The sequence below is a fragment of the Callithrix jacchus genome, chromosome 5 (assembly GCF_049354715.1).
Source record: "Callithrix jacchus isolate 240 chromosome 5, calJac240_pri, whole genome shotgun sequence".
Taxonomy (NCBI): domain Eukaryota; kingdom Metazoa; phylum Chordata; class Mammalia; order Primates; family Cebidae; genus Callithrix; species Callithrix jacchus.
Window position 1 is genome coordinate 14424969 of NC_133506.1, and position 15435 is coordinate 14440403.

Consider the following 15435-nt stretch of genomic DNA (forward strand, 5'->3'; position numbering starts at 1 on the left):
ATAAAACTATACCTGCTTTGCCTTGGGTTCAAAGACTAAGTACAGCTTCATCTCTGGGATGGAGGGTGGAATCCTCGTGACAGCACTGGGTATGTCCTTTGTTTTCTCTATTCACTCAGAGTCCTTTCAAGGTTTTCATTAAATGTTATTAGCAAGCATTTACACAAAGCACAAATATGAAATCCCAGGGAAAGTCAAGTGGCAGAATGAACAGCAAGCGGAATGTAAGACAAGCAGAGTAACTGAAGTCAGACATCCTCAGCTCAGTGGAATTGCCAATGGCAGGTAAGTCTTGGGGTCAGGAAGATTTCTTTTTCAGTGTAACATAAAGGCCATAAAAAGATTAGGACCACCAACTACCACACATTTATTTATACCGGAATAGCTCTCATGCCAGAGAGATGTGTATATGTATTAGAAATAGAGGATGTACATATGTTCATAAAACTAAATGTAGCAACTGTAAGAAAAAGCACCAAAAGAAGCAAACGAATAAAAACCGCCATGTAAGACAAGGGGTTTGCAAGAGGCATCATTGATAAGTAAACCCAGTGACAAATTATTCACTGGTGGAATTATGCTAATTATGTTGTTTTCTAGATGACTGGAATATTTTCTTCTAGGGCCCTTGGTTCAATCAATTCTTCCACCTAAATCTAGAGCTTCCTCATTCCTGAAAGGGGCATGGACCCTCCCTATCAAATAGCAGCTTAATGCACATTTGCAGTTTATTTTCTGAAAATAAGGGTCAGTACGAATCAACCAATGGAGACCTCAGACTAACTTTCCTACCTAAGTGAAGCTGATTACTCAGTGACCTGTTCACAACTTTTGGGCAACTTATAGTTCTGGAGTCAATCAGCCCCTGGGGCTATCTCTGTGGGGCTGAATAGCCGCTGTCTTGGCCTGCCAAAAGGTTTTTCAGCTCAGTGCTACTCTTGAATGACACTCTGTCATTATGCTATATTTAGGCCATGAAAGTTGTAATTAGCTTTGTTCTGCTGCAAACTGATCCAGCTTCACATGCAATATAAAAGGTAATAAAACAGGTAGGCAGATATAAAAACCTAAATAAGCCTCATATGCCGGAAATTTCATCATTACAAAACTGATGAAAGAGCCAAAGAAAGGGAGAATCTATGGCTTCAAAACCTGGCAAAGAAGGCTGTTAGTAGAAGCTACCTAAGAAGCTACGCTTATGAATGACCAACTTGCAACAAAATTTTTAATTAACTCCCTCATTACAGCCCCACCCTGTCCCCTACTCCTACCCACTGAGGTGACTGTTCTGTAATTTGATTGCATTTGGTGGAAGCTGCTTTTCTCATGACATCTCACATCCCTTTAAGGAGCCAGCTCTGCCTAATAAACGGACTTTTAGAATTATATTATTTAGTATCTCTACATTATCTTTTATAGGTATTGCCTGGATCTGAGCCATCTGTTTTCAGTGACACACAGTAGTCTGTGTTTGCAGGAATGGATGCTGCTTATAAGAAAAGAGCTGGAAGGAGGGTACAAGAACATGAAATCTGCAGTCGGTACCAAAATAACCGCCACTAGCTAATGTGGCCGCCTTTATTCTCCAACTTGGTTATAATCTCCTTGAAGGTGACAACTATTGTCTCTTTCACATGTTTTAGTTAAACTTGAGCCAAATGTAGTTTATTAATAAATGCTTATTGAGTCATTGAGGAGATGCACTTAGGAAAAACAGCATGCTTTCCCAAGAACCAAGTTAAACATTTTTCATCTAATCTTTATTGACAAAAAAATTTCCTTTTTGATGTTACACATGACTTCAGGGAGCCCTTGATAGTTTCCAGTTTTATTCAATGACTAGAAATTCAAAAAGAACAGGTGGAGAGACATAGAAAATATTTTCAAAAATAAAATTATATATTTTATATATCCAGAATTAGAAAGAGAAGAGAAAAAGAAATGCAGTTCAGAATCAAGTAGAGAAAGTCTACTGATGAGGTAGAATATCATATGAATATGAACTTGAGAGAGTAAATGTTGTGCTTGTTATGTTGTCTTCAGGAATGGCCTAAGAGTGTTATTTCTTGTGTTCTGTGGGTTATGGGAGATAAAGTGGATGGTGAAGAGCACCTCATCTAACTTAAAGAGTCCAAATAATAAAAGAGCAAATGGTATGCAGACAACAGGATGGAATTCAGATACCAGGTAGCTACAGAAATGTTCTCTCTGTTCTCTTCCAGCTTTCGGTGTGAATGTGGTGGCATGAGCTAGAAGCAATGGAACACTTAGCATACTAGTTCAAACCATAGCTTATATTCTCACTCTGTCGCCTAGGCTAGAATGCAGTGAGAAGATCTGAGCTCACTGCAACCTCCACTCCTGGGTGCAAGTGATCCTCCTGCCTGAGCCTCCTGACTTATCTGGAATTACAGGCACATGCCACCATGACCACCTAATTTTTTGTATTTTTAGTAGAGATGGGGGCTTGTCATCTTGACCAGGCTGTTCTTGAACTCCTGGCCTCAAGTGATCCACCCCATTGGCCTCCCAAAGTGCTGGGATTTTAGGTGCAAGTCACCGCACCTGGCAGTGATAGCCTTTAACAGTTTATCTAAATATTTTTGCATTGATCTTCACAGTCAATCTGTACAACTCTTGGAAGTTCATTTTACAGCTGAGTGAACTGAGTCAAGTCAAGTAGCTTGATTGACCAAGTTCTCAGCTGGATAAAAGCAGAGGCCACTAGCAGTGGCTCATACCTGTAATCCCAGCATTTTGGGAGGCTGAGGGAAGAAACTTGCTTGAGCCCAGGAGTTCAAGACCAGCCTGGGCAACATAACAAGACCCAGTATCTGTGAAAAATAAAAACGAATTACTTGGGTACATCAGGTGGGGCTGAAGCAGGAGTATCTCTTTAGCCCAGGAGTTCAAGGCTTCAGTGAACTATGATTACTATGAACTGCCCTCCCACCTGGGTGACACAGCAAGATCAAGATCCTGTCTCAAAAAAAAAAAAAAAAAGCCAAGATTCAAGATTCAAACCTAGATCTGTCTCTCAGTGTAATGTTCATTTAAGTCCTTCACTCCATGGCCTGAAAAGAGCTCCAACAGTCTTGAAAAACTAGACATCAAGAAGGTTTAAATTTCCAATAAAATTCATAAAGAAAATAGTTGTCATGTAAGGTTGCAATTTTATCTGCATTTTTATGACTACAGCGTCCCAAATCACAATTCCGTCAGCATTCCATCTCCAGTCAGTTTCCATTTCTTCATCTGTGTCAAGAGGCAAAAACACTGATTTCCCCCCTTTTGGCCACTGATTAGAAAGCATGGTGTTCAGGGCTGATGAAGTAATGATAAAGAGAAATCAAGGACTGTGAGCAATTCAGGGTGAAAATAAGACATTAGATGTTGTCTGCTCATTTTTCTGATGACTGGTAACGATACGGAAAGTTCTAGTGTAAATTTATTCATGCTAAGTGAGTGGGCTTCTGTTGTTATAATAAATATGTGTTTTTAGGTGAGGGGATATTTGAGATTATATTTTTTCTCAATATTGTATTTTTTCCATTTTAGATATCAAATTATGATTCAGCTTGTAAGGAGAAAATAATTTAAAAATAGGGTATGTGAAAGGTTTAATAACACTTTTTTATAGAGCTTAGTCTTTAATTTTAAGTTTATAAACTTCTTAAATCAATGTGTAGTTATTTTAAATGTAAAAATTTATTTTAGGCCATAGCATTAAATGAAAAGTTCAACTATAAATGTTATTCATATTATTCATAACAAATGACATTTTTTCATTCACTGTGGTCTTCTTTTGAAGGATTTGACATTTTACAGCAGATGACAGAAAATGGGAAAAACACATTTTTTTTCTTTTTTTTGTTTCTCTCTCTGCTTTAATAATTCTGTCCTGTCCTGATGTAGGTATTTTTCCCTCCTCAAAATTTTCAGAATTGTTTTGCTGTTGTGATAAGACCAAAGTTATTGAGTCTAAGACTGGAAGGAATTTTCTTTAGGAAAATGTGGAAGGTGTGATCGGAAGGAAAATGGGTTTGAGGACAGTGGGAACCCTTGCAGTGCTATTTCCTTGACAAAGTGTCCACCCAGCTCACTTCGTACCAATCTCAGTGAGGAAAGACAATCTAGCCACCCTGTCGCCCTAACTCAGATTTCAATTTTGCATTTTTGTTTTCTTAAAAGGGTTATAAAGGTTGTTTTCAGGAGAACATACTGTCATACACATGTCCTACAGGCGTGCACACACACAAGAAAGCTGCTGAACACTTTCAGCTAAAATCTAAAAAAAAACTTTTAAAATAGTAGAGGTGCTTGTTAAAATGTGAGAGGAAAGTCTCATTATCAGACCTTTTACAAATAAAACGAGCCTTGAGATGAAATGTTGTTATAATCATTATGAACATTAGCTTTCTTTCTCTCTCTCTCATTTTTTTGTGACACAAATTCTCACAGGTGGTTCTAATTAGACATAAGTAGTGACAGTGGCCAGTTTGACTAAATCCAGATTCCGGCCAAGAGTAATGGAAAAAAGTCTCAGCTTGCCTTCTTAAAAAATGGAATCTATATTGAGACAGTTCAAGGAAATGACGCCTATGGTGAGATGTAAAAACCATAGCTCCAGCCCTTTTGTGCTTTCTCCCTTTAGGGAGTCAAAGCAGCATAAAACACCAAATGGCATGTTTCTCCCTGCCCATATTAAATTCCAGGCTTTTCAAAGCTTGTATTCATCTACCTAAGACAAACTTTGACCACCTTGGCATCTGGTAGGAAGAAAAACGAAAAAAAAAAAACAAAAGCAAGCAAGCCATGTGTGCTGTCTATATTGTCTTATAATTTTAATCTTTTTTATACGGACTAGTTGAATGAGTATTTGACAATTCTGTCAAGTCACTTCCTGAATACTTCAGTTTTCATAAAAGCTTTTATCACCTGTAGTTTAGTTTGGGCAATACAGAAAAAAGAGTAAGTCTTTTTAAAGAAAGTTTCCAAAAATCAGTAGGTTATTAACACTTGGATTGCTCAGCATGCATGTTCCAGGACAGCAGCCTTTCTTCCTAGTCGTGTTCTCTTTCTTGTTAATTCACACTCATGTCCTGTGAAGCCAACACACTCATCCTTGGATAAGAAATGTCTATAAAATTTGTACAGGTATTTAATGGACATGCTGAATAATTTTTAGATCTCCTTAAGCAGGGCCATTGCATATAATTAGGTCACTGCCTAAGGACACTCAGCCAGTGGGATCAGTGAAGATTAAAATTCAGCCCATGTGTCTTTCCCAAAGCCTTATCTCCTTCCTAGCAAGGGGCTGCATTTGCCTGGAAGAAGTGACTAGTTTTCTCATTTGCAGAGGCTGGGTTTGCTGCATCCTATAAGTCATTTTTGTAAACCCAACCAAAAAGAAAAAAACCAAAGGATTATTTGCTAATGTAATAATTGGCTTTTTGCCTTCTCTCTAAATATCTGAACATATAAAGAATCTGAACACTTAATATTTTTTCCAGAACTATGATAAGGCACAACATATCAGCCACTGATATTTGACTTTACGGTTTCTTAAGCATACACACTGATGCTCATCGAGACATGATAGCCTTGGATGACCCATTCAGTACATATTGACATTGATAGATAGCTTAAAAATTGGGAGAGAAAGAGGACGGAAATAAATATCCAGAGAAGCCCATATGTACCTCCTCCATATATTTCATAAATATGCTGTTAACTAAATTTTTAGAGTGATTGGTAATGGTCCATTTCCACTTTCTGTATACCTCTTTCTAAATTGCATGGTAAAATAGCAACAGTCTAAGCAAATAGTCCTTAAAACTCTACCCTTTATGAAACATATCTTCAGTTTTTACATTTAGTATATTACCAAATTATTATTACTATTATTTTATCTCATCCAAACCTGTTCTTGAATTACTTACAATACCTGGCTATTACGTTGAAAGATATATTTCTCTTGAGTAAACAAGTTTAAAAGAATAAAGAAGAGCAAACCAAAACAAATAGAGCCAGCACTTTATAAACAGCATACACTCATGAATTTGGGTTTTTAGCAGTTCAAATAGATCTCCAGTGAATATCCCTTGAAGTTATGGTCCGCACTTGTTTTTTTGCAGATGTACAATATTTTTTATATCAGTGCAAAAATGACTGCTCTTTATTGATGGTTAGATTCTTAATGAGGCTGATCTACAGCAAAAGACCTGGATTGTCAGGCCTGGCCTTTTTTTTTTTGAGACAGAGTCTCGCTCTGTTGCCAGGCGCCAGACTGGAGTGCAGTGGCGCAATCTCCGCTCACTGCAACCTCCACCTCCTGAGTTCAAGCAATTCTCCTGCCTCAGCCTCCCGAGTAGCTGCGACTACAGGCACGCACCACCATGCCCAGCTAATTTTTGTATTTTTTAGTAGAGACGGGGTTTCACCATGTTGGCTAGGATGGTCTTGATCTCTTGACCTCGGGATCTGCCCACCTCGGCCTCCCAAAGTGCTGGGATTACAGGCGTGAGCCACTGCGCCCGGCAGTCCTAGCCTTTTAACCAATAGTGACAAAACACTGGATTGTCTGTCCTAGCCTTTTAACTACTATTATCTAATATTCTTGTCCTATTGCATTGGGGAATGCCTCTTATCTTAGTAAGGATCCAGGGACTATACGAGGTGTTCTAGAGAAAAATATCAAAGTCCCAGAAGGTTGAAAATATTATCCATTTTGCTCACATCTTCACCAACCCAAGGAATAACTAGAGACCTGGAGGAGTTATAGAAGATTGTAGCAGCTTATCTACCAAAGCTTTTCCTATGCAGGGGTGGTGGTGGTTTACATACAAACAAATTTTCCTGGGATATTGGCGAGCTTTAAATAATATTTTAGGTGAGACTTGACATTGGATGCTTCCAGAAAAGAATCATTCTGAACAAACTTGTTTCTTACCTCCAGCCTACCTCATGAGGCTGTGATGGGTCTGTGATGCACTCCAGAAGAAATTTTAGATGCTGATTGTTCCATTGCACTGTTTCCCCCAGACCCACCTTTAACAAATAAGAGAAAGTTTCAAGCAGCTGATTTTAGCATAAGAAATTTCAGCTAGGGGTCTCGGGGAGAGATGTTTTATCCATTCATAATTAAGCCTCTCCGGCATGTGTTTTTTCTTTCCACTTTCTCTCTCTCTCTCTCTCTCTCTCTCTCTCTCTCTCTCTCTCTCTCTCTCTGTTTTCTCTGATTGCTACTTTCTTTGTTGTTGCTGCTGCTGTCATCTGTCTCTCAAGACACCTTGCCTCACAGTGAGGTGTCTTGCCTCTAGTTAGTGGCAGTAGTCGGAGACGTTCCCTGTCCATGTGGCAGCCTTTTTCTCCTTCATCACCGCACAGAGAGCTTTGGTTAAAGGTCTCCCTGCTCTTCTAGCTAGCAGGATACCTGCTGGTCTAACAAGATAGACTGTTCCTACTCAAACACCCGAATTGCCCCAGCTGCAATTCATATCCATTCTTTTATCTGTGATGTTATCTATAAGTGTCTACATTTGTTCGCCTTGAAGTCTTAGGTGCAACTTTTAATCAGCTCTCCTTGCCCTCCTCTTTATAACTGCTCTTTGGTGCCTCTTTTTTTCTTGTTGACTTTGCTATTGTCTCAATCAAGGAGGTGAGAAGGGGGCTTCAATCTGGGAGGATAATCCTAGACATATTCTAGTTTTTCTGAAATAGTTGTACAGATCATTTTTTTCCTTTGTAAATTAATTATAAATTGCCGTCTTTGATTTTGGCATGGGCTTACCTGAATGAAATACTATAAACTTCACCTACTTTTTTTCTTTTAAAATGTAACAAAAGACTTTTTACAATAAATTACTAAGGTTATATATTTTAAAAGCACAGTTAACAAGGAGGGATCACCAAGCACAATAATTAATTTTTTTTCTCTTGCTGGGTGATGAGAAAATGAAAATTTTTAGGTGTGACTAGCTTTAAACTCTGAATAAGTCTCTCCTATCTGTGTCTCATTTTTCCCCTTTGTAATCTTTGTGGTTGGTGATGGTTGTCTCAAAGATCTCTTCCAATCCTGATGTGATAATGGAATTCTAGATTTTAAGTGTGTTCATTTCATTTGACTTTGTCTCAAAAGGTAAAGTCACATAGATATTTCAATATAAATATTTTACTGTGACTGATAGAAGCAACTTTTAAAATGACTGTAAACATTTTCACTGATATGATGGTCCACAAAGTGAAAAACAAAATCCACAGAATTGGAAAGATGGTGGAAGTCAGTTTTCTCTCTATCCTAGGAGTCTCATAGTCTCATTAGCAGACAGGTGATGAGTAGGTATTTGGTTGATGATGCCAAATATCACTCCACTTAGTGGATTTAACTAGTCAGGGCTTAGTGTAAGAGAAGTGGTGGAATGAATCTGTAATCTGTTATATTTGTGCAGTGTATTTATTCACGGTGAGGTATGAATGTTCTTCAGAAAGAATTTAGCTGATTACTAGGCTAACTTCCAGGTTGCATGCCTAATGGTGGGGGCCTGACCCCTGTCAATGTTGGAAATGATTTGGGTGTACCTTCTTAGGTATCATATTCAATGAATAACTAACTGCATGTGCAGATCCAGGAGCTACTACAGTATCCTCATTCTGCAGTGGAAATCCCCTGTTCCCAGATGGGCAGGGAAGGACCAGGACTTGGGAAAGCAGGGTCCTAAGCATTATCTAAGGACTGTTGGTGACAGACACCAGGCACACACTCCCTTTTAGTCATTCCTCTTCCTCTGCTAGAGGTAGACAAGCTTCATTTTCTCCTTCTCTTCCATTACCTCTTCTTCTTGTCTTGTTACTGGCCCTAAGTCACAACCAGAATTTTAAACCTACTGGAAAAATGGGGAAAAGGCAAATGAGACCTTCTATTTCTAGTCTCTTATTTCTTTAGAAACAAACTTTAAAGATTGCTCCTCTTATTAGCAGATAAGGAGACAGAATATCTTCCAACACCTAGTCTGATGGTGAATGCATAAATCTATCAGGAAGGGCGAATGAAAGGATTTGTTCCTGGGTTCTCGGAAAATTGGTTTTGTAATGCTTAGAAGTGTGATAAAAGGGACATTAAATCATCTTTGAAAGCTGTGGAAGCAAAGTTATGATTCTTCCTTATAGATATTTTATCAGAACAGAAGTCTAAAAATTACCCCCAGTGCATTTAAGTGTTCTGTTCCCCCAAAACATTTCAGGTACCTATAAAAAAAGACCTGGTTTCCAGCAGGACCATATTAAAATTTGTTTCTTGAGGGCTACTTTGTATTTCTAATCTGAGCAGTACTGCCTGACAAAGAAGAGATGCTCCATGAATTTTTGCTAATTGTTCACTGAAAGACTTGAACCCCATCCTAACAGGAGCCAATTAACCAGCAAGCAAATGACATGCACAGAATCTGACAGGAGGAACTTACAGCATGAGAGAAGGGAACTCATATGGATTGTCAAAAATGATGCAGAAATCTTATGCAAACAATAAAATAAAGCCAAGCAAAATGCAGAGGCGTCTTTTCTAGTAAGCAATTTTCATGTAAAAAGTATCTGCTTATGAATATGGAAAGGCCACTTTTTTCTGGTACATTTTGTATTTGACAATACAAAAAAGCCATTGTTTCCTGAATGATTTTATTATGGTTTTTTTTTTAAAGGTTAAACCTGTAGCATCCTTGCTCTGTGAAGACGGAAGTCTGCATATTTTTTCTGGTATATCCTTTCCAATTAGCTGGGTGTCTGATGAGCTGCATGTAATCTTAATAATGCTCAGATTTGATATAAGCCATTTTAGTAGAGAACGACTCTTTGAAGGTAAGTGAAAGGGATAATAACTCTTGGCAATATTGTTGTTCAGGAAATTTCAATTCTTTCATAGGAAACTGAAAATACTTAGAGGATTAAAGTGAGTACAATGCACAGATGAAAATCCCCATTTGGAAGCTGGCTTTTCTCACACTTTCTCCATGTTGACTGTTTTAACAATCACCCCACTTAGCTATAAAATCTTCATACTACAGAGTATAACATTGTTTAAAAGATACTTTAGCCTCATAAATCAAGTGCTGAGATAATGCATTATGTGTGATACTCTCCTAGGAGTACTCACAAGCGCTCCGTTGAATGCTAACTCCTGGCCAAATGTTTTTTTCAAATATTGTTCTCCTTTACTTTGTCAGGATCCCAGGACCTTGCAATCTCAGCTGATAACACCATACAGGGAGATAAGGATAAATGATGCAAAGACTGAACACATGTGCTGTTCACAGCACAGTAATACCACACTGAAGATTCTTAACTCTGCTTGGGCTTAACATTCAATGGAACAGAGAATCACCTGTGATTTCCCAGAATTTCAGAATATTTCCATTTCTTTCCTCGTGTAATACCAGCAGTTGTTTGTATCCAGTGAGGAATATAAATCTCAGGACTCGAAATAGAATCATGGATCCTTAGCTTGGGAGAATTTTAAAGATGATCTAAGAATGTGGTATGTAAATAGTAATGCCCATAATAAATTCATGTAGACCATATTTAATTACAGATGCTTGGCCTTCATGCTCAAAACTATTACATATTTTCATGGTGGGAGCTGTTGTAGATTTGAAGAGACTAATTGCACTTATTTTACTGTTATTCTCTGTTCTGGTGAATCTGTTTTTTCTTGAGTTAATTTGTTCAGTAGGCGTTTCCTTTGCATACTGGTTTCTTGAACGGAGCATTTTGGCGTATCAGGTAACACTTGCTAACAATGGTTTGATTTACCAATATCAGGAACTGAAGTAGATACACGTAAAAATGTAAAAAAAAAAAAATGTGCTCTGTAGTATAATTGCAAGGTCTCAGGCTCTGTAGTGAGGTAGGTGGAATGGAGAGGAGGCACGTGGGGAACAGGTAGGTAGCAAGTTAGGCTTTCCTTTAGGTTGGATGGAGAGTTTGCCTTATGAGACATTAGGGGAAGAGTCTTGCCCTTTGCAGAGACAGAAACTTGTCTGAATTACTGCTTCTCTTCTTTCAGCCCCAGCATACCTGAAATTTCTACTGAAAAGATCCCCAACTTCATTCAGAAAGACAATCTTTCAGGTTTTGCCTGGGGGCAAATGCCTTAGTCCTTAGCTACCTAGGGAACACGACTGCCTTAGTGTCTTCCAAAGTCCCCACTGCTCCTTATCAAGGTCTGCTTTTGAAGTTTTAATATCAGCTTAAAATGAAATTCTGATGAGATCTTTCACTATTTAGAAAAACAATTCTTTCTAAGTCTGTGTTAGACTGTAAGCTCCTCATTACGTTGGCTCTACACTGCTTCAGGCTTTCTGGACATCCTTCATTGTTGGAGCTGGCTGCTACACCATCTCAGTTTTCCATTGCTGCCTTAAAACATACTCCTTTTCTTTTCTTTTCTTAGAAAATTTTGGGAGAGAAGAGAGACAAATGTGTATAATAGTTGCCTTAAATGTGAAACTGCCAACTGAATTTGATATATGATTGTCCCTTTACTCCAAATAATTCCTGATACAATAGGAATTCCCTACTTTGGTCTGCAATTCAATAGCACTGTTGATTATAAAGTTTGAATTAAATTCTAGCCCCTTCTGATACAATAGTCCACATCTATGAATTACTACGCCTCAACCCAATTCCTAGGTGCTCCTCAACTCAAGCTAACCTATGTGTACTTTCAAGGTACCTGACCTTTCTATGTATTGTAGGAGTGAATTTGGGGTGAGTGCCATACACCTAGAATTCACCCAGCAGTAGTTATCTAAACATTTGGTACAGAAAAGCCACATGTTAAATAGCTGGTAATATCATAAAGACTCCAGCAAAAGGTTGAGATGGAAGAATTGTAATATTTTGGCGTTAGCAATGATGTCAGAAAAGTTTTATTCTGAATCCACCTTGTTGTATCTTTAGCTTGACAGTGTCTTGGCTTCTTTCATTGAGCAGAATAAAACTATCTGGTAAATTATGTATTAGAAAAGTCTCTCAAGCTTCTGAAGTTTTTTTTAACTCATATAGAACAAGAAGCAGAATACACTAAGAGAAACATACTTTATAATGTAGTAATATAGATTTAGTAATATAGTATGCTGTAATTTATATTATACTATAATATATAGTAATATATAAATGTTACTATATATAGTAATAGTGTAGATTATAATTTAGAAAATAATAATAGAAAAGTAGTATAGAAATGCCAAGTCAACAACAATCTTAACATCCTAAAGCTTACTGTAATTGCTAATTTTAATCTTTTGAACCTTAATTTGTAATATACTGTGTGAGTGTGTGTTTCTGTGTGTGTGTTTCTATGTGGCATGTGTGTGTGTATTTTATTCCTTACTCTGAATCTTCTATAAATTATGGAAAGGAAGCCTACTTTTGTTTTTGATAGGATCTCATTCAGTCACTTAGGCTGGAGTGCAGTGGCAGGATTTCAGCTCAATGTTACCCCCGCCTCCCAAGCCGAAGCGATTCTCCCACCTCAGCCTTCCTAGTAGCTAGGAGTACAGGTGCACACCAACTTGTCTAATTTTTTGTATTTTTATTAGAGACAGGGTTTCACCATGTTGCCCAAGCTGGTTTCGAACTCCTGGGCTCAAGCAATCCACATGCCTCAGCCTCCCAAAGTGCTGGTATTATAGGTATGAGCCACTCGGCCTGGCCTGAAAAGGAAGCTTTCTTATATGAGTTGTTCTACACAGTAAGTACAGAACAACATCTATGACTATGACTGTATAATTTTTCTATTATTTCCTGTATCTTATGACATGTAGCTTGTAACATGACGAGATCAAGGAGTGCCACAAAAACATGAGATGCACATTGATTAAATCCATTTCATGGTGCTAGCTAGCCATTCACTGGCATTTCAATGACTCATTGAGGGAGATCATTCTCTGGCATTTCAATGACTCATTTTCTCTCCTTCAGTTGCACTTAGTTCTACATCAAGAACTTCTTGTACTTAAGTTTCTTAAAACAACATTGATCTTTTTATAATTTCTTTAATAGAGGCATGGAGCTCTCTCTGTAACCTAATGTTCTTTTTCTCAATGATTCTCCATCCTTTTGTCTTTAGACCAATAGTATTTTTGTCTTGGTGTGTAATGAAATAGAGGTGTGAGGGTTCAGCAGTCACAAGCCTCATGCACAGTGCCATGAATGTCACTGTCATTCAGGAGACATGCTTTGACCTTTGGTCATTTATGAATCCATGTACTGCAGTAACAGCTCATACAAGTGGCTGACTAATTTCCAAAGGGTAAAAGGAAGCTCAGATTAAAAAGGAGATACAATTAATGTCCCATCAGAGTCACCAAAAAAAGAGAAAATAAAGAAGGAAAGAAGGAAGGAAGGGAGGGAAAGAAGAAGGGTGACAGGGAGGGAGGTAAAGAGGGAGGGAGGGAGGAAAGGAAGGAAGCAAAAAAGGGAGAGGGAGGGAGGGAGGCGGAAGGAAAGAAGGAAGGAAGGAAGAAAGGAAGGAAGGGAAAGAAAAAGAGAAAGGAAGGAAGGAGAAAGAAAAAGAAAGATGGATGTGGTCTGTGTAATCTGGAGTCTGGATGATGTAAATGTTGGCATTTGTAGCTATACCTGGTGATGCTGGATGAAGAGGATAATAGTACCTAACTCTCATCACTCTGGGTGACTGGTAAACTATTCAGGTGACTCCTAAATTGGTCTTGAGCTTCAGATGGAAACTGGCTTTCAGTGGAGTTTAACATGGGACTCCCAGAGATCTTACAAATGATGACTCCCTCATTTGGTGAGTTAATTGGAGAAATAACCACCTTAATTATAACCAGTTAGTTTAGGAGGATAGAATAGACTTGTAATCTATGTGGGAAATGAGCTCTAAATGAGAGACATGGTCAAAACAACTCTCAAAGCAACACACAGACTTTCCACTTCCCATGTCAGTAACTCAGAAATGGCTGCTCTGAAGTCTCTTTCTTGACTTCCTGCATCAAATGCAAGAGGTAGTTTGGGATGACTCATAAAAGAGTAACCACCTTATTGATGAATGCAAGACTAGCCTCAGAAATTCCTCATGATCTCAATCATTGCCATTATTCCAGCATCTGATAATTAGTAGAGTGTAGAATATGACTAACTGAAGACTGTAAGAACGTCAATCATCCAGGAAACTTGAGGAAAGTAAAAATAGTATCTAAATGCCAAATCTAATGGGTGAGATGGTAAGGTCTGAAACGTTTGAGCACAGACGCAACATGGCTGTGCAATAATAAATCTGAATATCTGAATATTATTCTGATGGAGAAAGTGCCAATTTTCTAGATTATTTCTGTTGGATATCTGAGTATTTTGGCTGTGTTTTATTAAATCTTTGAATATTTTAGATACTTCTGAAGGATTAGACGAAAAAGGTTTCATCATGCTTTATGAACAATTAAGCATATTTATAAAACTGAGAAAGTGCCATTTAGTAACCACAAAGTATATGTCCTTCCAGCAAAGTGATCAGTGGCAAAGGGGAGTGTCGTATGATGTTTTAAAAAACGTGTGCCTCGCTGAGGCATAATGTATCACCAACTCGTAGGATTGATTATCTGTAGAAAATAGTTTGTCCTCACCCTTCTCACATCTACTCTCAAAGCCAGCATGTTCTTTTTGGTAACTTCTTTGCAACATGCTACAAGACTAAAATAATTTAACATCTGACTTTAATTGATATGAGACATCTGGAGTATTTTTTACTATTTTACTCATTCATAATAGAGATGACAGAGATGGAGGCAACTAGAAATTAAGGTCCCAGACGTGAATAATAGGTTATTTATTGGTTGTTTTTGTAGTTTATTTTTGATGTTTTTGCTCTGCGGGCAAAATAGAAACCAACAAGGCCAGTGATTCACATCCTCTGCTGTCAGCTGCCACTTGATCACCTTTGGCAGTGTTCATATACATGTAGACACATCTCCTCAGCTTCTACATGGTTTTTATAGGGAAGCCCTTTTTGTAGTATCTGTCAGGCAATATTTATAAGAAAAAAATCAAATCACAGAATATATACTCACTAGGGGCACGTTGACTTCAAGATAAAGTGATGTGAGTAAATCAACATTCCCCTCTGCTCTCTCCAGGCTCAGTGGTGAGAACCACACATTTAAATAAAAATGAGCACATGCCTTCCTCTCCCTCCCGTTCTTAGACAATTAGATAACACTCCATGAAGGCCTGTCATTCAAGAGGACAGTTAGTTTGGAGATGCTACTTGCATTGTGATAGTGGCATTTGCTCGAAAGCAGATAGTGGGTCTGCTTTTGAGACAGCAGGGCGTGGGTGGTCTATGTTCTCTCTGTTTTAGAATCTTATCATTGTCAGCCTGGCTGAGATAAAGTTCCTGCCCAACGTTTTGAAGCTGTGAACATG